The following is a 23,517-nucleotide window of genomic DNA, read 5'->3' as shown; positions in this document are numbered from 1 at the left end:
GTATGAAGCAATGCAAAATATCGGTAACGCGCTTCTTTATTGTGACACTGACAGTTTAATTTTTATTGAAAATAAAAAGACACCTTCCGTTTTTAAAATATCAGATTATTTAGGCGATTTAACAGATGAAGTGGAATCCTTTGGTCCTAATGCATTTATTTCGGAATTTGTATCCATTGGTCCTAAAACATATAGTTTTAAAGTTGAAATTTCCCCTGATGCTCAATATATCACAAAATGTAAGGGTATAACAATTAATTTTCAAACATCCAAAATTGTAAACTTTAATCATTTAAAATCTTTGGTAATGGGAGAAGCTGAGGAAGAAAATGGGGCGATTATCAAGTATGAAAATAAAATTAAGCGAAAACGAGTAGGAATTGTTATAACAGAACCGCAGAAAAAAACTCTGGCATTTACTTTTAATAAAAGAATTCTCGTGGATAATCATTTATCCTATCCATACGGCTTTAAGAGAATTAAATTACAAGAATGAAAAGAGAAGAATAATAAATATAAATAGGGATGCTTCTTTTATTTTTTAGTATTCTGATGGCAGACTCGAAAAAGATAGTGCAATACATTATGGAATCTAACAAAAAGTCGGTTATTGTTGATGTCCAGTTTGTAGTTGGTAACAATAAGCAAATGTTTGTAAAAGAACTAGTTACATTGAACACTGACTCCATTAACCCAGTTTTGTATCATTTCAAACCTCCGTTCCCGCAGGAAGAACTTAACCCAAATAGTGCATGGCAATCAGATTATAATTATAAATTCATAAATGGATTAACGTGGTCGAATGGCGTCATTGATTATAATCATTTACCAGAAATTTTATCAACCCTAGAAGGTTCAGTAATATATCTAAAAGGAGAAGAGAAAGCAAAAGTTTTGAAAAAATACCTTAAAGACGTTGAAATTATTCAGGCAGATATCCCCAAACTCGGTCTTTTAAAAAAGTATAAAACAAATTGTATACTACATGGGGAATCACCAAATGTTAGATGTGCTTTAGAAAATACTGTGAATATGTATATGTATCTGCTGAAAAATAAAATCATTGAATAAAACAGAAAATATTGCCTTTTATTTAATATGCTCTTTTATTTCTTTATAAACACAAAGTATTAAACAGTACATTAGCGCTACAAAATATTGGAATTTCATAAAAAAGTCTGGAATAATTAACATGAACGTAAGATGCTCTCAATGGTATAAAGAAATCTTCGTCTGGCAGTTTGATGGTGTTTTTCTCTCGGCATTTTGTGACGTATCCATTATAGTATTCTTTCACGCTCTCTGATGCACTGTTGTTGTGGTACATAACAATATTGAAGAATCGCATCATCTCATATAGCTTCAAAAGTTCAAGTGTCTGCAATTGGATACTGCCCTCACCCACTGGAATTTTGTATTTTTTCGAAAGCCCAAACTGATTTTCCGGTAAAAATTCTCCTGTTTCCTCTTTAAGCTTGTTTATATGATCGAAAACTGCACACCATCCTGAATAATTTGTCGAAACTGGAAACCGTCCATGAAGATGAAAAATGATTTTGGCTTCAAAGTTTGAAGGATCAAAACCAAGCACGATTTTTCGGTTCTGACATCCATCCAAGTAATAGGTGTAATTTAACAGCACTTGTTCTCCCGGCACTGCAGATTTTCTTTCTTTCACCGTTTTGCTCGTTGTTTTTTTCTCACTTTTTAACTTCTTGGTATCAGGCTTCATCGTGAACAAATGTGGTTGCGAAACTGGATGTAAAATATGTCGTTTCGGGTTTTTATACTTAGTTTTCATCTTGATGAGTACATAGATTTCCTCCTGCTATATATGCACATGATTCTTTAAATACACTTTCCTGTATAAAGTAACAACCTTAGCGTCGTTCCAAGTGAAATCATATGATGAAAATTGGTTTAGAAAATTTCTAAGACTTCGTCCCTTACAACGCCAGTAAAGATACATACAACAGTAATACCCACAAGTGGATGCAAACGCACTTTGTAATCATTTCTTATTATTTATAAATACGGACGAATTAGTCATGAGAAACTTTTGAAAAAATTTATTTACTGGGTAACCTCCAAATGAATCAAAGTACTCCGCAGGTCCTTTTTTCGGAATGAAGAATGCAACCCAATGAGTTCCACTTTTGTAAGAAGGATCTGTATTAGCTATTACACATGCCGGTCTTTTAACTCGCTTCGGTAAATAATTACATGGAAAAACGCCTTTGAAGAATCTTGATGGTATTTTGTTCGTTCTGAGTGTTCTGTTTAGTTCAATCGTGTTCATTCCTGTTCAGAAAAGTTGCAAGCTTCAATATTAATAATTTTCGAGTGCGATGTTACATAGTGCTTTATAAATTCCTTTGCACCATCATCTTGAACAAATACCGTAGTAAATTTCGCCAATGTTTTTATAACGTCTTCATCCAACCGTCTCAGCTCCAAGTTGCCGCATCTTCCCAATTGTTCCACACCTGCTAGATTGCTTGTTGTAGTAGGATATCTAAAGGTGATCTCTCTGGTGAACAACTTATTATCCGCAGTAATACCAGCGAACGACACCTTTTTAAAGAAAGCTAAATCACCTCCAGGGAGATAGTCAACATTCACTAAACAGCTCATTTCGACTTTTTAATAAATGTGGAAGATTGTCGGAATGTCGGCACTATATATAGATTTTAATAGCTTGTGAAAACATTCCGAGCCTTGTCTATCTCGATACTGCTATCATACTCTGCGTAAACAACGCAGGTGACGCTTTTCTTTAGAGCGTCTTTGAATCGCCCCTCGATCCTAATCGTGCCCTGGTTGAGTAGACTTCCACATGTTGAATTGTAAGAATTGTCCGGAGTGAGATCAAACGCCAACAAGAACGCTCCATTATCGAAGAATTTTTTTGATATTTGATGATCCTTGTCGGAATAATGTATTCCAGTACCCTTGAACAAGCTCAGATATCCTCGCGTACTAATGGGAGTTTCATTTGAAAAGTCAAACTCTAGAGGTTGGTTCGGTACTTGTACTCCATTGACTGATAAATTGAACCTTGTCAGATTATTGTGTTTAAAGTTGTATGAATTTTTCGACCGTTTTCCTGTATATGCCTCATTGTCTACCATACCAAACACTAGCAAGTTAGGTAATTGTCCAATGACCACATTATCGAGTGAAAGTGAAAATGTGTTTGCAGGTAGAGTATATGTCTTCACTTCTACACGTTTATATGGATATATTGCATTAGATCTTTGGAGAACACTTTCATGCGCAAGTAAGATGTTCGGATTGACAGTTACATGGTTCATGTACATTGTCGCCTCTATAATTTTGATTAGTGATGGCTGAACGTCGTCTTTACAATGCAAGTAAAATTCGGGTTTTTCTAGCGAAAAAATGACACGCAAATCTACCCCGTTGATTAGCAACTTATCTTGATTTAAGATATCTCCATGAACTTTTCCCATAAACTCCACCACATTGCTGTGTGCAAGCAATTTGGATCTTTTACTATATCCTTGGTTTGAATCAGATGGCTTGCCACTTTCAACTATGTCCATCTCATTCTCATCGAGATACCATCCGACAGACTCCAAGTGGGTTTCGGCGGTATTCTTGCCATAATTTAGCAAATTTTCAATATACGCTCTGTATTGGTAATTGTGGTCAGTTTGCGCTATTGGCCTACCATTTAACTGTATTGTACATTGTCTGAACAACGAATGCAGAACATTATTGACAACGCCAATTGGTGGAGCACCTCTATCGTACAATTCCTCTTTCCCATCTTTTGCTTTAATAAGTTGTACTTTTAGTCGAAGATATATGCTAGACAGATCGCGGTATGTATCGCCATGACCTAACGACACAAATTCTAAAACGGTAGAGTTATCTAATGAAGCTATGGGCTTGTATGCTACTTCCTCTGTTTTTAAAATATTACTTTGAATTGGCGAACTTGAGAAAAGATCTAGTTCAGACTTCATGCACTCTTTGTACGACATTTCTACTTATCAAAAATGTCTATCACACGTTTACGTATCTGCTTTTTGCGTGGTTTGCCTTGCTTTGAAGATGGAGATTTTTTAACAGCTTTTCTTCCTTTAGAATACCTCCTGCGTTTAAACTTCGAAATCGATCTTGATTTCTTCGTCTCAAAAGGATTGGGTCTTTTTCGAGATGAATGATTATTGATAACAACATTATGTAAACCTCTGAAGAGTTTATTTATACCTTTCTGGGTTAGCTTCCGGGCAGCAGTTTTAGCCTGCCTCTTTAGAATGGTCTTAATCGGCTTACTTCCTACTTCTGATAGTATTGCCTTACCAGTTTTTACTGCTTGTTGTTTTAAGGTTGTAGCTCCTGCCGAGACCAGCGGGCTTGCGTGTCGCACTAAACCTCTAAAGAAACTCCCAACACCTCCACCATGCTGACTAATATCTGGTGATCGATATAAATTCTGAATTGAGGAATTCCCGCCGCTCTGGATTAGGTAATAACGTGTGAAATAGGAATCCATGTCTGTGACAATTCAAACTCCTTAAGTCTTCTAATCAGAGTATAGCTGGTTGACATCCAGACAGTATATTTATACTTTATCGACGTTTGAAATGCAACATGAGGTATGATGGAGCCTCGCTTGCACGGAATTCAATCAATTCGCCTTGCTGTTTAGTTACTTCCACAGAAATACTTTCAATAAAAGTTTTTTCGATTGGATGATATTCTATATGTTCAAATCTTAACAATTTCCCACACTCTTCCAGTGGTATTACACGTAGGCATCGTACGAATCTATCACCCACCATTGTCGGTCTTACAATGTCACTGGAGATAAAAGCCATTCCTCCATTACTATATTTGCTAGATACAGTAGGCGACTTTTCTGAAGTACTCTTCGATATCCCCCCAACTTTTTTATCCAAATATCGAATTTCATCTAGTATCATTGAAAGTTCTTTGCTAAAGCCTCTACCAGAATCAGAGGTTTTCTTGTCAAGCTTTCCACTAACTTCACCAATTAATTCATTAAGACTGCTAATTTTATTCATTATTGAGGTGTATTCTTCATGAATCTTTTCAGATGATGCGGTTTTTTCATCCGGGAGCCTTTCCATTATACGATGAATATCGCTTTCCATTGTTTTAGCCTTCTCTAATAATATTGCACTGTCAGTAGTTGGAAGCTTGCTAAGAGATTCAGTGGATGGTGGCGGCAAAGTTGCACCTAAAACAATAATGGATTCTAAACTGTCATACATTCTTCGTTTCCTTGGGATTTGACCTATAATCACATCAATGAAGTGTTCAATAGAGGGATATGTATAGCCTTTCAAAATAACTTTCTCTACAGCAGTGTCGGATTGTTTTATGTTTAGTGTAAATTCAGTCGGAAGAGCCTCGTAAGAAGCTTCAGCTATGACTTTATCTATTAAATCAGCCTCTACACGTTTCCACATTTTCTCTTTTACTCTGGTGACCCCCCGATTACTTGGATCAGGAGGATCTATTCTGGTTAGAAAAGAGTAAAGAAACGCTGTAAAATCAATTGATCCATCTTTATTGCTTATCTCTTTGAGCTGCTTTTGCGTCCAGTTAAGTGAACCATGAAAGTCATCAAAGTCCAGTACAATTCGCAAAGCTATGGGATCAGCTTTAGTTATTTCTGGTAAAGCACGTTTTGTTCTCTTCTTACCACTTTCCTCAATTGACTCGCCGGGAAATCTTTTTGTGCTCACCTTTTGCACTGGCAATGCTACTTCTGTGATTCCTACACACCAGGTATCGTTTAGTTTACACAATCTTGGTAATACATTTCGAAAACGTGCGTGTGTGTTATCAGGGTAAAAGAGCAACGAACTATTACTTAGGAGGGAAATATAAAAGTCATCGCTTTCGATATCGACGGGCATCTTTATCACTTTATATCCTTTCCCAATCAAAATCCGGTACACTAGCGGCTCGCTCCTTTCTACCTTTCAAACGTTCACTTTGCCTTGCAGTTTTTTTCACTGGAAAAGATATTTCATATTGACCAGGATCTAGACGTGAAGGTTTTAATGTAGTCTTTTTGACAGCACCTGTTTGCTTCCTTTTATACCCTTCCTCTTCTCTCTCCTCTAACTTCTCCATAGCTTTGACAACTTCACCGGGACTCATGTCTATAGGAACTGTGTATTGAGTTATACCATCATCAGCTGTTATTATCCTATAATCATCCGTGCCTGATCTACTTGTACTAGTTTTCTGTATTTTCGGTTGCTGAAGATTTTTGGCAATACTACTTGCTGATAAACGTCGTTTAGCTGCAGGTGAAAGGGATTTTCTGGGTGGCGTTATTTCTTCAGCCTCTGCCTCAAAGTATTTCTCTCCCGTCAAGAACGGTTCCCTTTCTGGTGATGTCTGAGTTGATAAATCTTCTTTAAAAATCAATCTTGTCTGCGTCTGATTGTCTCGAAGACTTTCCTTTTTGCTCAAACCTTTACTAGCTGCTGGAAAATCGCCTTTTAGCTCTGGAACATGTCTACCTCGCCGTTTGGTGTTTAAAAATTTTATTAGCTCATTTCTATAGCTATACCACTTATTCATATCAGGAAGGTTTTTATTCTTCAGTATTTTACTCATCGCCTTATCAAACAAAGTCTGATTGTTCGATTCTTCAATAACGTCTTTGAGGTTTTCGTATACCTCGGGTGATAATAGAAGCATTTTGTTAAGAACATTGTTTCTCTGCATATTTGCTTTTAAATAACTGCTCCTATAGGACTTGAAAGTAGACTATCTAATAATATGGGAACAAAACCACCCCGCTGTATAAGCACTTTCCGTTGTTTTCGAACAGAGCGTTTTGCTTCAGCCAACTTTCGCATATTCTTTTTATACTTGCAGAGTTGGTTAAATACTTTTCTGCTTGGAAGGTGGTTACCATTGAGGGTGTTTAGTGTTATTTCACATATCGCTTTTATCACTTCTGGATGAGCCGTCTTGATTATTGCATTTCTTAAACAGGATTTAGCATTCTTGAGAACGCACAATATATGCTTGTTGTCCTTTAATCGTCTCACTTTCGACACCATGATTATTCCTTATACCGTCTGGTGAACAATAGCATGTAAGGAAACTTTTTTTAAAAATATCGGTCCGAAATCTAAGAATTTCGTTTATACCTTGGGTTAAATCCACCAGTAAATAACTATACGGCCTCTGTGTGATATCTTTATATATTTTCACTAGCTCTCTACTATTCTCTGGATAAATCTGTTTAGCAAGATGGAGAAACTGACTTTTGTCCCGCGGGTTTTTAAAAACTACTAGGTATTTGCAATTAAGCGATATGTCGCGACAGAATTTGCCTTGGTGAAACACATTTTGTGTGACTAAAACTACTGAAAAGTTACGATGATGGGATCCTTTTGTGAAAAGCTCACACACCTGCCTTGAAAAAGCATTCAACATCATGTCGTCTAATACAATTAGTGTCGGCTCATTTTGGATGTTGGTAAATTCATCTGGAATAGTATCCAAGTATTCAATGTTTGCAAATGATAAGTTTGAAGGTAGGGCATGTTTCTCCGCATTACACCAAAGAATTTTCTTAATTTGAGGCTGTATTAGAGATGTGTTGTTTAGAAGATTTTCTATAAATGTTGTCTTCCCGCATCCTGATGGACCGGCAAGCATCATTGTAAATGGATGAATAAACTTTAACATAGTTCTTATCTCGTGTACAAAGCCACTGGTACGTACAACCAATATAAAAATAAAATCCGAGCCGATATTTATACGCATTTATTATGAAAATGAGTAGGAGACAGGTTATCAACGAGTTACATAAACCGGCTCGCAGAAATTTTAGACGTCGAGGTGTCGTTATCAAAGGTATAGATGACTTATGGCAGGCAGATTTGGTTGATATGAGTGCATTTTTGAGTGACAACCAAGGATTCAAATTTCTCCTTACAGTCATCGACACATTTTCCAAATTTGCCTGGGCAGCGCCAATCAAAAATAAAAGCGGGGGCGAAGTGGCAAGAGCTATGGAGACAATTCTAAACCAAAAACGTGTACCAAGAAATTTGCAGACAGATGATGGCAAAGAATTTTTTAATAAAACGTTTAAACAATTGATGAAGAAATTCGAGATCAATCACTACTCTACCTACAGTTCCTTGAAAGCGTCAATTGTAGAAAGATTTAACCGTACGTTAAAACATTTTATGTGGAAAGAATTCAGTATGAACGGGAACTACCATTGGATCAATTTGCTCGGCAGATTAATAAAGAAATACAATATGACTAAACATCGTACCATTAAAATGAAGCCGGTAGATGTTGGCCCATCAAACGAAATCAAGTTATTATCAACCGTGTATAGAAAGGTTAACGTAACCTCGAAACCGAAATTAAAAAAAGGCGATTATGTAAGAATTAGCAAGCACAAACATGTCTTTGAAAAGGGCTACACTCCAAATTGGTCCACAGAAATATTCAGGGTAGATCAGATAAAAAATACAGAACCGCGTACTTATACTCTTAAAGATTACCAAGGAAATTTAATAAAAGGAGGGTTCTATGAACTGGAATTACTACAAACAAAGCAACCAGATGTATATCTCGTGGAAAAGATCTTAAAAAGGAGGGGGGATCGTGTTCTTGTCAAGTGGCTTGGTTTCACATCCGATCACAACTCCTGGATTAATATAAAAGACGTCATTTAAAGCGGAAAATCACAGTCAAAATGTTAAACTTAAAACGTGAATACGATCGTCTGAAAACTTTCAGCAATTTGAACATTGAGGATAGAAAGGCGCAAAAATTTGCAAAAAGTGGATTTTTTTACACAAATTTAAAAGACTATGTTAAGTGCTATTTCTGTGCGTTAGAAGTCAATGCATTCAACACTCCCTCAGACATTGAAGCTGAACATCTGCGTCTTTCACCAACATGTGTTTATGTTAACGGAGAAGATGTGTGCGGACCATTTAATCGACCGAGTGTTAAATCATCGTCTTCGAAGAGTCACAACCATATTTTCAACCTAATGAAGCCTATAGCGGCAGTAGTTATAGCCCTAGGTTTTGCCTATTATATACACCAAAATTGTAATGGCTTCATCAAACAGTGCGAATTGCACACATTTTAGATGCACAGTAGAAAATATATATAAATAAGTGTACGCATATTGTTAATTTAAAGAATATTGAATGATGTATGTGTAAATAAGTTTAATAAAATAAATATTTGAACTTTAACGAACTTTTTCATTTAAACTTAATCCCAACTCCCAAGTCAGCAATGATAACCGCAAAATCTGCATCGGCCAGCCAACCGCCTCAAGCCCGCGGCGAAGCCTACCACCTAAAGCCCACACCTTAGTCGCCCGCCGTGAACCCCACAGACCCCACTTCAACCAAGGCACTCACCGCAAAGACCGATACCCAGGCAAATACATCAAAACAGCTTAATAAATCAAAAAGCACACCAAAAAGATCGATACCCCCCATAAAGGCACACAAGCAACTTGACACTCCCCAAGAAGCACTCGGAAAACATCGCTATCTCAGAAACACACCAAACCAGCTTAATAACCCACAAAAAGCACACCAAAAAGATCGATACCCCATAAACGCACACAAACAACTTGACACTCCCCAGAGACACTTGAAAAAGATCGCTATCTCAGAAACACAGCAAAACATATCCGAGACACATAGCAAAACAAGAGAAACAGCAATAGAGCTTAATATCCCCAACACAAAGCACAGGCCCCCATACACACAGCAACACCCCGTTCCCAAGTCGCAAACCCAAAGGTTCCAAAGGCACACTCACCCAAGGCACACACCCAGAGCCCCACTAAAAGCTCACAGCCCAAAGCCCACAGCACAGGCTCACACCCAGAGCCCCCACTAAAAGCTCACAGCCCAAAGCCCACAGCACAGGCTCACACCCAGAGCCCCCACTAAAAGCTCACAGCCCAAAGTCCACAGCACAGGCTCACACCACTTACCCAAGGCGCGCACCCAAAAAGCTCATAGTGCGAAAGAGACGGAGTGAGCGAGATAGCATGAAAGCTTAAAAGCTCTAGCATGCTATCTCCCTCTAACACACAGAGCTTATGCTGAGGGTACATCCCTTACTACTTATGTCCGCTTCTGAGCAGAGCTCCTTAAAGCATTTCCTCTTGCTTCGCTGGATGGCGAGCTTGAGGGTTTTGCGGGCTGCCTTATAGGCGCACTCTTTCTGCCCCTGATCGACTCTACCTACCGCCCTCTGAGCCGCTCTTGTGGCTCGGTGGAAGGTTGATCGAAGACCGGTCAGTTCAAGATTCCACCAGTAGTTTGGTCTTCTACTGGCGAATGAGCACCTCCTCGGCATGAACGCGTCACATGTTTTGGCAGAGGCGCCTGCTTTATCAGGTTGATTGGCACACCTCTATGAAGGTCTGCTCATCCAAAGATTTTGCAGACCAGCCTGAAATCTTTTCTATGTCCATCTGCGCAAAAGCTTCTATCAAACTGCGACCGCTGGCATTTGATTCTCTGCTACTCCACTGTAGGGCCCAAACATTGATGATTTCAAGCACCCTTGGACTTCGTCCCCTTGCGTCGAGAACAAGATTATCAAGCATTTGCTCGAACTCAGGCAGTGTGGGCAGTGGTGGGGCGTAGCAGCTGTATACATATACACAACTTATTTTGACCCCAGAAAGCCACTGGCACTGCAGTACATTGTATGGCCTGTCGACCGCAAGCCCATATCGCCGCTTCACCAGACGAATCTGTGACCCATATCCCACCGTGACGGTTTCTATATGGTTCTCTTATGATGGCAATTTCCATCTCAGATTCGAACGTCGTCTGCTCAAGTAAATCCTGAGCGACCCTACAATGATTGAAGTTTATTTGGATAAACATCATTTTCTCATTGCAATGAGCGTCTTCCTAAATTCCGTACATTTACTACTTCCGGCAATATGGCGGTTATCTTGTCCCTGTTTTACTTCACACAGTAGGTATTTCGGGTCCCTATTGCACTCGCTGTCAATATGGCCCTTCTCCCCACACCTTCTGCATCGATCGGATCGATCAATGTTGCTGGTGCATACCTTCGCGAAGTGCCCAAACATAGGGCATTTAAAGCACCTCTTCAGTGAAATTTGTTCTCTTAAACGGCAGACAACCCATCGGATCCGAACCCTTCCGGCAGCCAACAACATCTGCGCTGCCTCCGCTGGTACTCGTATTGTGGCCGTTTGATTACCGTCATAGGCTTTTCGTGAGCCCACAACATACTCCTCTGTAAGTTCTTTCAACTTGAATTGCTCCTTCAGAGCAGTACAAATTTCCCCTTTCGATGTCATTTCATCGAGATCCTTACATCGTATATAGATCTCATGTTTTTGCGGCATTCTCCCCAAGTGAATTTTTGATTTGAGTGCGAAAGTCATCAGTTTTGCCAACGCCGGATCTTTTCAGCTCAAACATGAGATCCCCTTTCTGGGTTTTTCGGATTCTGTTTACATTTCCGCTCAGACCTGTTAGGTCGGGACCAGCTTTGACCTTTTTAAGCATCTCCGCGTAGGACAGATTGCCCTTACTGGAGATAACAATCGCATCTGGACGAGTTCGCACTTTTGCTCTTCGTTTCACTTTTTTGTTGGTAACTTTAGTCCATCCATCGTTTTCGTTCGTCTTGGGCTTCGCAACGCTGGTCGAGTTTCCTAGATTCGCTGTACGCTTTCCTCCTTTTAAGCTGTTGGTGTTGGTTTTGAGAATGTCCTGTCCGCCTTTTTTCCTCTTAGGCGCCTGCTGCTTATTTAAAGGATCCCCCTCTTTTTCACGTACTCTTTTATTTCGCCGGGATTCGATGGTAGTATTGTTAGGCGTCACTTGGGTCGCTTATGATACTGTTTGCACAGCGGGGTTCGGCGTATCCTTATTATTCTTTCCCTCCATCTGCGATCTATTATAGAGGACTCGAATAGCCCTCACAATATTCTTTATGGCTTGGTGCACGTTGTGCTTGTCCATGATAACCTCGACCAGCTCAACTATTTTTGCCCCCATCAGGGTGAAGGGTGATTCCTCCGGATCGGGACTCTGCCCCCTATAAGCCCCGGCAGGGTTATTCCCTTTATACGCTCCTTCACTTTTGGCGTTTATTGACTTTGCCTGTACTTTATCCATCATCGTCTTTGGCATTGGTGATGATTTTAAAGTTAACGAGTTGAATGCATCTCTTCCTTGTTTCTGGAGCACCTCCTGCTGTTGCGCATCTTGAACGTATGCGGTGGGTGTTGTTACGGTTTTTGCCATCCAACGATCTGCCTTCAGTTCATCTTTGTTTGGTCTTATTACTAGTGTGCTCGGTAGGGTCGTACTTCGCTTGAACACTTCCTTCTCCAGATCCAAATCACTTGTAACATTATATGCCAAGGTGGTCAAGTTGTCCACCACCGAGGCACTGCAGTCGAGGGATATCAACGACCGGGGCCCGCTTGCTCACTCCCAAAAGCCGTCGGTACTGGGGTTCCGACCGCCTGCACCGTAACTTTACTCCTTCTCTCGTCTTCCATGGGGTTTTTATGTTCTGAGTATCCTTCCCATAGCCATTTTGGTCCACGCACCAGAGATGAGCAAACACTAGCCCATGGACAGTCAGAAAAGAAAAGTGCATGAACACATATTTACACGTCAATAGGTATACCCCAATCCACAAGCTGGGATCGCGCCTGATGGGAGATCTGGCCACTGTCTGTGGGGTCCGTCTGTCCGTCTGCCCGTCGGTGGAAATCTCCAAAAGGCTCTGGCCTGGGCACGCCAGAGTGTGGGATTTTTACCCACTAACACCACCCCCGACTCCCTCCTACCCCGTGGAACCACCTTTAGGTATTACATCACGGGGCGGAGTTAGCTTATTTTAGCTAGGTCTCCTTCCGTCTACCCGCGGGGTTAGTAACCACGCCGCCTGCACTTCTTCTGCTTTTAACAGTTTATCCTGGATTACTGCGATCATGCATTTGATCGCATCCCACTCTTCCTGGCATTCCTATTCTCCAGATAAAATTTTCTGATGATAGCACTTCGCCTAGTTTTCTTGGTTCCTCCTTTCCTCCACGAACCTAGGACATTGGAAGAATATGTTCGCTGGGTCCTCTGGGACCCCGTGGCAGTTTGGGCAATTAGGTGAGGTGTCGAATTTAAGCCTGCACAGGTATTGACGGTATCCTCCATAGCCGGTGAGAAACTGAGTGAGATTATAATTGATCTCCGCATACTTTCTCTCCAGCCACTCCCCGATGAAAGGGATTAACCTTCAATTCCAGCGACTCTTTTGTGCCTGGTCCCATCGCTGTTGCCATCCGGTTATGCATGTCTTCCTTTCGCCTTTTTTCACCTGCGATAAAGAAGGGATGGACCTGGTGTTATAAATGTTCATCATTTCGGTTGCCAGGATGTCAATCGGCATCATTCCCGAGATAACGAACGCTATATCGTCTGAGACGGTCCTAAAAGCAAAACGCACCCTTTACGGTTTTCTTTTGTAAACCGTACTCAGTTTATATGCATTGCCTAAAACCTGCAGCGCGTTTCCTCAAACTGGGACTGCATACAGCATGGTAGAACTCACCACCCTGAATATGTGCAACCTGCAAACATGCCGCGATCCTCCTACATTCGGCATCATCCTTGCGAGAGCAATACTCGCAGTGGATGCTCTTTTACACTTCTACTTGCTGCTTAAAATTGAGTCGTCCGTCCTTCATCACCCTTAAGTATTTGATGGCCAACTTGGAAGCGATGATACGATTCTCGATGCTAATGCAGTCGTAATATGTTTTACGGAGCTTATTGACCGCTTTCGTCTTTTCCTCCACGAGTGCCAGTCAGCACTCTCTAACCAAGCCTTAACAACACTGATTGCTTCGCTTGAGTACAACTCAGCATTCTCGAGATGCTTTGCGATCACGACCAGTGCTTTATCATCGGCGAAACACAGCCGATCATTATACATATATAGTATATCATTATACATTGCGCTCCAACATTTTTCCCATAGTGTTTAGAAGACAGAAGATGGGTCTATAGGAGGACGGTTCCCCTGAAGGTTTGCCAGCCTTAGGAAATAGCGGCAGCTTCTGCTTCCATGGTCCAGGAAAGATACCCCTGGACATGCCCGTTTTGAACAGCTCCGCGAACATATCTGGTCTATATTTGATGGCAAGTTTGTGGGCCTTATTCGGTATGCCGGCAAGACTCCGGGCTTTGCTGTCACCTATTCGACTACAGATCTCGTGCAGTTCGTTCGTGGTGACTGGTGGAAAGGTGTCAGTACCCCCTATTGTTGGGGAAATAACACCTGGATTATTTTTAACAAGGCATCAACACGTCATATGCTTTAGAGATACTTAGTGTGACATGGAGAACTCTATCCGTGGAGGTGTCTGCTTTGCTAGGCAAGTCTAGCCACACCTCCATGAATGTCTGCTCATACATCGCTTTGACAGACCATTCTGGTGTTCTTTTGCATTTCGGCTTCCGGGGTGTGGGTCTCCTGCCTTCTAGCTCCGTCCTTAGGTGATTGCCTGATGGTCGCGGTACGTGAAGTCCTCGCCACCTTGCCCGGACATGTCACGTGCTAACGCAGGTCTGACAAAAGTCAGGTCTACTATTGAACAAGTTCCCCATTCCCGATAAGTGTTTACATCACCTTCATTGGCCAGAACTACATCCAACTATATACGAATATACTGCTTATTTTTACCCACACAAAGCCAGTAGCCACTGGATAGCTTCACGGCCGTACGCACATACCGCTGTTCCACCAGTCCCATCTGTGACCCATACACCATCATCAAGATTTCTGTACGCACTAATGATAGATATCTCCATCGCGGATTCGTAAGTGGTCTGCGCAAGAAAAGCTTGTGCGACCCTGCAATGATTGAGGTTTATTTGTATTAACCTCATTTTATCACTGCAGTTAACGCCTTCCTAAATTCTGGGCATTTACCACTTCCGGGAATACGCCGGTTATCCCTTCCCTCCTTTTCTTCGCCTAAAATTCCCGCAATATGCAGCAATATGTCCTTTTTCCCAACACCTTCGATAAGTGTCCAAACATTAGACATTTGAACTACCTTTTTATTGAAACCTGTTCCCTTAGTCGACAAACAACCCATCCAATCCAAACCTTCCCCACGGCCAACAACTTCTACCCTGACTCCACTAGCAGTCGCATTGTGGCTGTTTGAGTACCGCCATAAGCTTTCTCGCAAGTATGCTCTATGTGCTGCTTAAATCACTCCCTTGGAAGTGATGATACGATTTCCGATTCTAATGCAAGCGTAATTTCTCTTGCTGCGCTTAGTGATGAGGACCGCCTCCGTCTTTTGCTCCACGAGCGCCAGTCCAACACTTCTAACCAAGCCTTAATGACACTGATTGCTTCGCTTGAGTATAACTCACCATCGTCGAGATGTTTTGCAACCACAACCAGTGCTTCATCCTCGGGGTAACCCAACACCGTGCCTCCTCCGGAACTGGAAGGTTAAGTACATCATTACACATGATGTTTCATGGTAGTGGGCCCAGTATAAAGCCCTGTGGGACACCCGAGGACACAATGTACTCCTTGGGTCCATCATCGGTATTATACCAGAGCGTCCAGGGTCACCCCCACACAATATTCGCTGGTACAACCCCTTCAGTGAATTGCATTTTGGGCCAAGCCAGTAATCATTTGGACAGCATCAGCTTTACGAAACCCATACTGCCTATCTGAAAGACCCCCTTGGCTCTCGACAACTGGGAGTAATCTATTAGCTTCTGCCGCTTCCATGGTGGTTTCAAACAGCTCCGCAAACATATCCGATCTACATTTAACGGCAAATTTGAGGCCCTTATTCGGTAGGTCGTCCAGACCCGGGGCTTTGCTGTCGCCTATTCAACTGCACATCTCCAGCCCCTCGTCCCTGGTGACTGGTGGAACTGGCGTCACATTCAAGGGGCGCTGGAAAGTGTCCCTCTTGCTGGAGAAATAACATCTGGGGCGCGTGATCTGTGGAGATGATTGGCCTCTGAATCGTCCTGCCCGACGCTACCACACGGATTTATGTCCGCTTCCAAATAGAGCTCTTTAAAACCTACTCTTGCTCTGCTGGATGGCGAACTTGAGGTTCTTGCGAGATTCCCTGTAGGCATGCTCCTTTTGCCCTTGATCGATCCTACCTATTGCCCTCTAAGTCGTTCGTCTGGCTCGGTGGTAAATCGACCGAAGGCTGCCAAGTTCACTATTCCACCAATAAGTAGGTCTTCTAGTGGGGAATGAGCATCTCCTAGGCATCGACGCGTCACATGCTTTAGAGATGCTTTGTGTGACATGGAGAGCTCTATCCGTGGAGGCGCCTGCTTTGCTAGGCAGGTCTAACCATACCTCCATGAATGTTTGCCCATCTTTCGCTTTTGCAGGCCAACCTAGTGTTCTTTTGGATTTCGGCCTCCGGGGTGCGGGTCTCCTGCCTTTTGAGTCCGTTCTTAGTTCAAAGGTTATTGCCTGGTGGCCGCTGTACGTGAAGTCCTCACTAACTTGCCAAGACATGTCACGTGGCAGTGTAGGGCTAACGAAAGTCAAATCTACAATTGAACCAAATCCGCCTCCCCCTTTCCGATAGCTGTTTGGATCACCTTTGCTATGTTGAACTACATCCAACTGGGCAAATGCTACTAATAAGCACCGCCCCTTTGCGTTAATCTCTTTGCTGCCTCGTCTGTCCGTCTGTCTGTCACACCGGATTGCTTCCAAAACTGCTGAACCGATTGTTACCAAATTTGGTGACAACATGTGGTTTGTCTGTCCCTTTGCATGCAGCGAGTGGCGCTATTTTGTGTCGAGTCTGAAAAGGGCTCCTCATACACGGGCAATTTTTTTTCCATAGAATATGGTTATGTGAAGTATCAGAGGAAATGAAACTGATATTAGCTTTGACGTAGGTTTCAAAGTGTGCGAGTAACGAGGCAAAATGTGCACACTTAAAGTGAGACAAGACTCATTTTCGGAAAGTACCCAACGCAAATCTGAGAAAATCAGAGTGGTTCGCCTATACGAAATCTAGGCCTCCAAATAAGTCCCATTCCGATGTCTGATCAAATAAACTTACTAATTGTATAATACCAACATTTTGAAATTGCTTGGAAAAGCCCCCTTAAGCTCATCCCATGAGTACCAAATTTCGCAACAGGATAGAGAACACGTGAAATAGCGCCGTCCCGTTTGTGAAAAATTAAGGTTTTGTGTAAACACTTATATGAAATCTAGGCCTCAAAATAGGTATGTGCCACTCCCGTATCCACTCAAATAAACGAGCTAGTAGTATATTAATAATTATTGGGCGAACAATCCATACTGGATCAGGGCCTTGAAGTGTGTTAGAGCACTTCATTCAAGACCGTAAAGATACACTACCGGATTACAGTGCTGCAGGAGATTATTACCATGATTTTCGAAACTGGTCCCACATTTTATCTTATGTGAAACGTGGGGGGGGGGGGGGGGGGAGGGGGTTTGAGGGATCAGAATATGGCCACCGAAAAGTGTAACAGGTCTCGTTCTCAGAACATATCCAACCAAAAGCTGAAAAAAATCGCAGCGGGGTATCTGAGCGCAATCCACATCGCGTTCCGATATCTGGCCAAATAAAGTTAAAAATAGTATATTAACATATTTTAGAAATTTAGTCTTGCAAAAAGTACAACATTTGGCCGTGTTATAAGGGATCACATAAAACATAACACCTATAAAATGTACGTATATCTTGTAGTTTCAAAAAGCAATATGAAGGAATATTTTGGGTGTGTAAAGTGAACACAAAACCTTTACGCGCCAGTTTCCGGTTTCCCGATTTGTTTCATAATCTTTCGGATTTCTCAGGAAATAGTTATTTCGATTAAATTGTATTGCAATTCGGGCAATAGAATATCCCTTCAGTTTAGAATAATTAAAATTTCGCACGTTCGCCCACACATATTTACCTTTCGTAATTATTTCACTTTGCACTACGAACACTATGGAAACAGGTGACGCGTGCTACAACCCATAACCTTTCAAGCGCATGTTTCTAAATATCGTTATTCATTGTTAGACAAATTCATTTTTCAGTGATATTAATTTTTTCACCAATTACGATGGCAGTAATCGATCAAAGAGCAAACAAGTCGAAAACCGGAAGCTGGCGCTTCGGGTATAAATGTTTTGGGTTCATCTTATGTCAGAAACTATCTACGTATATTTTTCCATTCATACATAGCTAAAACTCCAAAAATTCCTTCATAATTTGTTCTAACTACAAGATATTCATATATATTACAGACATTATTATACCTATCCTAAACCAACAAACATTGCGTATTACCTAACCACATCCATATACATGCACGTAAATAAATTGATTGTACGCACGACACGCTTCTCTTCTCGTCGAGCCTCAGACCCGGTAAGGCAGCCAATGCTGTTGAGAAATATTTAGCAGATCTCTGCATGTACTACCAGACCTAGAAAACACAGGTCATCACTCTTCGGAGAAAACCTAGATACTTGGGATCTAAATCTATCGACAGAAAAGCTAAACGCTGAAAAATACGCATCGGGAATACTGAACGGTTCGCAAAAAATGAAATACTTGGGAATGCTATTTCATAAATACCTAAGATTCGATCCCCACCTTAAGCTTGCTCTCAGCCGAGCACGCAGTGCACTAAGTAATATCTACTCTTTTCAACGTAAACGATTAGGACTTTGCACTAAATCTAAGCTGACTCTATATAAAGTCCTCATAAGATCCATTCTTTGTTACGAAGCCCCTACCTTGACCACTTGCTCGACCAAAGCTATGAAGAAATACGAGTCTTTCCAGCGCAGAATATTGATACACTGCACCGGCTTGTCGTACAGAGTTCACTGTCAAACTGATAGAAAGAGTTTTCGAAAGACCAGAAAATCATCCCAATCCACTGATGGGACAACTTTATCTGGATGGAAACTCCACCCCATTGGCCACATTCTTAAGGCCTTGCCAAATTTTGAGCACAGAATTAAAACCCGCCATTGTCTTTCCCTTCAACACTCCTTGGCTGGTAGGGGTGCATAGAGGTTAAGCGCAGAATTTGTAAGTGCTGTTGCAAACATTAGATATAATTATTAGATTTAAGTATCATTATTAGATTGAGTTAGAATAAGTAAGTAGATAACCCTTCTCGCGCTCTAGTCGCAAGTACAGTTTTTCAAAATAAACATGTTCATTTAAAATTATAAAATTGTCAAGATCCATGTGTAGAGTAGATAAACTGTAAAGAGTCAAGTCAGAGAAGGTCAACAAATATTTAAGATAGATAAACTACATTTAGGCTAGAAATAAGAAGAAACAAGTCGGGAGACCGGAAGCTAGACGCTTCAGGTATGAAAGGTTTTGTGTATTTCTTTTATAAAGAGATTTGAGTGTGCATTTGTCCAATTAGCATGCAGCACGTAAAGTATGCATATATTATGTGAAAATTTTCACTTTCAACTGATATTGACATTCATAGTCTTGAATTTGCGGAGAAGCGACAGCTTTGACGAAGTATAAGTTTGTTAGTAATAGTGAGATTTTCACCAAATTTGCCAGAATTATGCTCTATGCTGTAGTCTACATTGCTGCAAAATGTCAATTACTAAAAAATTATAGTAATGTACTATTATTAACTTTACTTGAACAGGTATCGGCATGCAGGGTATTTCGGAGCCTAAGCACCATATAGTGACAGCCACCTGATTTTTTTCAGATTTTTCGGTTTGGTAGTTTCTGAGAATGGGTTCGTTAAAAAAATGATCACTTTCAATCCCCACCTTTTCAACAAATGTCAAAACTAAGACCGGCTTCGAAGTACTAACCAAGACCTTTAATTTGATACCCCACATGACTATATTTGATGCAAAAAAACTTTACACCCCCCTTTTGCATGTATGAGGACCTCCCCCACCCCCCCCCCCCCCCTTAAATTCGACGTAAAAGGATGTAACTCATTATATGCGTGAGAGTTTACAGTTCCCACCTTTCCACCAAATTTGGTGCCAATCGCTATAACCGTCTCCGAGAAAAATGCGTGTGACGGACAGACAGACAGACGGTAAACCGATTTTAATAAAGTTTTGTGTTTACACAAAACCTTAAAAATGCTCTGTAAACCATTATGTGCATAGAGAGTTGTTCACAAAAGAGGAACACAAAGCATTTGTACCCGAAGCAACGAGCTTGTTTATGTATAGGGTAGATAATGCCTCGTTGACAATCATCAGGCATTGATTTTCTTCACGTAACCTTGAGCATAATAAAACCATTTCTTGTAGTTGATCGCTTCCATATTTAACCAGTTTAGCTGTTATTTCCTCTTAAGCCAATGAACTGCAAAAACCATTTCTTCCGTACTTGGTGGCGTCGTTGGCGAAGTCTCCCACTCGTTGATATGGTCTGGTTGTTGAACAGTTCGTCAAGAAACTCAACGCATCGTTTCAATATGCTCATGCGATCGCAAATGAAATTTCCATCTGTGTTCGGATAAGATGACAATCGAGGTGTGCATGGTTTCATCCTATTGATCTTTCGGTGAAACTTTCGGATATGGTGCGATTGTTTTCTGTGCTGCTGCAGTTCACAGACTTGTTGGTTTTCTTTTGCCACGTCCAGATACTCGCTATTTACCGCAACTTCAAACGTTCAGTAAATATTTACCTTGACTTTTCGTATCAACATCATCATTGTGTGCAAGTGCGTTACACTAGCCACAGATCTGTACCCAAGTTGTCAAGCAAGTTGTTGGTTAGCAAGATGCAGTCGCCGCAACCTGATCGGCATTCGTAACTTGTCCCCAGGCAAGAAACTCGATGGCCTCGTGCCAAAAGCTGCGACATTGAAAGCGAACGCGGTAAAAATGGTTACAAACTTCTCTATTTTGGTAACCCACATACTCAATATGGTGTTGGCATTGGCATCTCAGAGGGTTTCCGTGATGCCATTAAAGAAGTCGAACGATTTGATGATCGGCTGATGAAGCTCACCATTATATCAGCTGATCGCACTATTCACTTCTTCACCGCGTATGCACCACAGACAGGTCGACCTGATGTCGAGAAAGATGCCTTCTGGCGGACACCCATGACCTTGTACTTATGAATACATGGTTCATCAAACGACTGTCTCATCTTCCCACATTCTATAGTGGGAACAATAAAACGCAAATCGACTATATTCTCATAAGACGTCAACATTTTACCACTGTCACTGATTGCAAAGTCGTTCCCTATGAGACCATCGCACCTCAACATCACCCGTTGATTGCCGTCCTGCGAATTAAGCCACCGATGAAACAGCGTGAGGAACGCACTGGCCCGCCGTGCATTAAATGGTGGCGATTTGGTGAGAAGAAAGAACAAACGGTCTCACTCATGGAACCAAATGAAAGACACGATCCACAAAGCGGCCTCTGCAACCCTCGGGGTCACCAAGCCGGGTAAGTGGTACATCAACCGACATACTTGGCTTTGGAATGATGTTGTTGAAATGAAGGTCCGTGAAAAGAAACGCCTCTACCACAAATTTCTCGACGATAAAACACCTGCTAATTGGGAAATTTATAAGAATGCCAACCGGGAAGCAAAGAAAGCGGTCGCTGTCACCCGAGCGAACCATTTCAAAAATCTTTACGATATACTGGACACTCGGGATGGCGAGAGAGATCTATATCGACTTGCTAAAAGCCGTGATGAACGCACACAGGATATCGAACACTTCTGTTGTGTTAATGACAAGAACGGTACTTTGCTTACCAACCGTCGAGCCGCAACGGATAGATGGCGAGAATACTTCGAGCAGATTTCAACTGAAGAATTTGCTCATCCTCCACTTCCACAATCATTGCCGACATTTGGAGCAGTTCCACCAGTCAGCGCAACTGAAGTCGAGGAGGCAATAAAACAAATGAAATCGGGGAAAGCAACAGGACCTGACGACATCGCATCTGACATCTGGAAAGCGAAGAGTTGGGACCCAACACTGTGGCTCAGTGAATTCTTTAACCGGGTTATTCAGGAAGGAAGAACACCATCTGACTGGCAAGAAAGTACCACTGTTCCAACATGGAAAAAGAAAGGTAGCCCAGCAGAATGTTCAAATTACTGTCCGATCCGGTTACTTTCCCATACCATGAAGATTTTTGAACGCATTCTTGACAACCGTATTCGCGAAATCGTTGAAATAACTGTGAATCAAGCCGGATTTGTCAAGAACTGCGGAACTACTGACGCAATACACGCTGCGCGGTTACTCATGGAGAAACACCGTGAGAAGCATCACCCTCTTTACATTGCATTTTTGAATCTAGAGAAAGCGTTTGACCATGTCAAACACGAACTCATCTGGTATGCTTTACGACAACACTTCGTGCCAAAAGAACTCGTGCGCTGGGTTCAATTGCTCTACCACGATCCGAAAAATAAAGTTCAAAGTATGCCGGGTGTATCAAAACCGCTCCGTGTCTCTGTTGGTGTTCATCAAGGAAGCGCCCTCTCACCACTCCTCTTTGTTCTTGTTATGGACACCGTCATACGAGATACCCAACATCCTGCGCCCTACACACTGCTTTGTGCAGATTATGTTTTCCTAGCATCTGATAGCAAAAATGATCTCGAGCAACTTGTTCAAAAATGGAATGATCGCCTCATGCAACACGGTCTCAGATTGAATTTAAACAAAACTGAATTTTTGACGACCGATCCCCATGAAACAGGCACAATCACTGTCAGCGGCAGTGACCTGCCCAGAACTGAGCGATTTAATACCTCGGGTCAACGCTATCAGCCAATGGAGAGCTGCGTTATGAAATTGCTTCACGCATTAACGCAACCTGGATGAAATGGCGTTCCACAACTGGTGTCCTTTGTGATCGACGTATCAATGAACGTCTCAAAGCTAAAATTTACCGCAATGTCGTCCGTCCAGTCGCTCTCTATGGTTCTGAATGTTGGCCAACCATAAAAGACAATGAACGGCGTCTTGCGGTAATGGAGACGAAGATGCTACGTTGGACTAGTGGCGTCACACGTTTAGATCACATCCGAAATGAGGATATCCACGATCGTTATGGGGTTGCACCGATCGTGGAAAAGTTGCGAGAGAGGCGTCTTCGATGGTATGGTCACGCAATTCGTGCAAACGAGAATTCACTTGCCAAGATTGGTCTGAACATCGAAGTCGATGGTAAACGACCAAAAGGCAGACATATGCAACGGTGACTTGATACGCTGGATGGCGATTTGAAAGCCTCGAGATTGCACCCAGATCAGGCATTCGATAGAGCCAAATGGTGAAGCCGATCACGACGAGCCGACCCCGTTTGTGAACGGGACAAAGGCTGAAGGAAAAGAAAAAGGGAGAAGGCATGCAGTCCCGCTGCAATCGCAACTTGCCAACAACAATCT

This window comes from Hermetia illucens, chromosome 3 (assembly GCF_905115235.1).
Source record: "Hermetia illucens chromosome 3, iHerIll2.2.curated.20191125, whole genome shotgun sequence".
Lineage (NCBI taxonomy): Eukaryota > Metazoa > Arthropoda > Insecta > Diptera > Stratiomyidae > Hermetia > Hermetia illucens.
Note: the sequence above shows the minus strand (reverse complement) of the source record.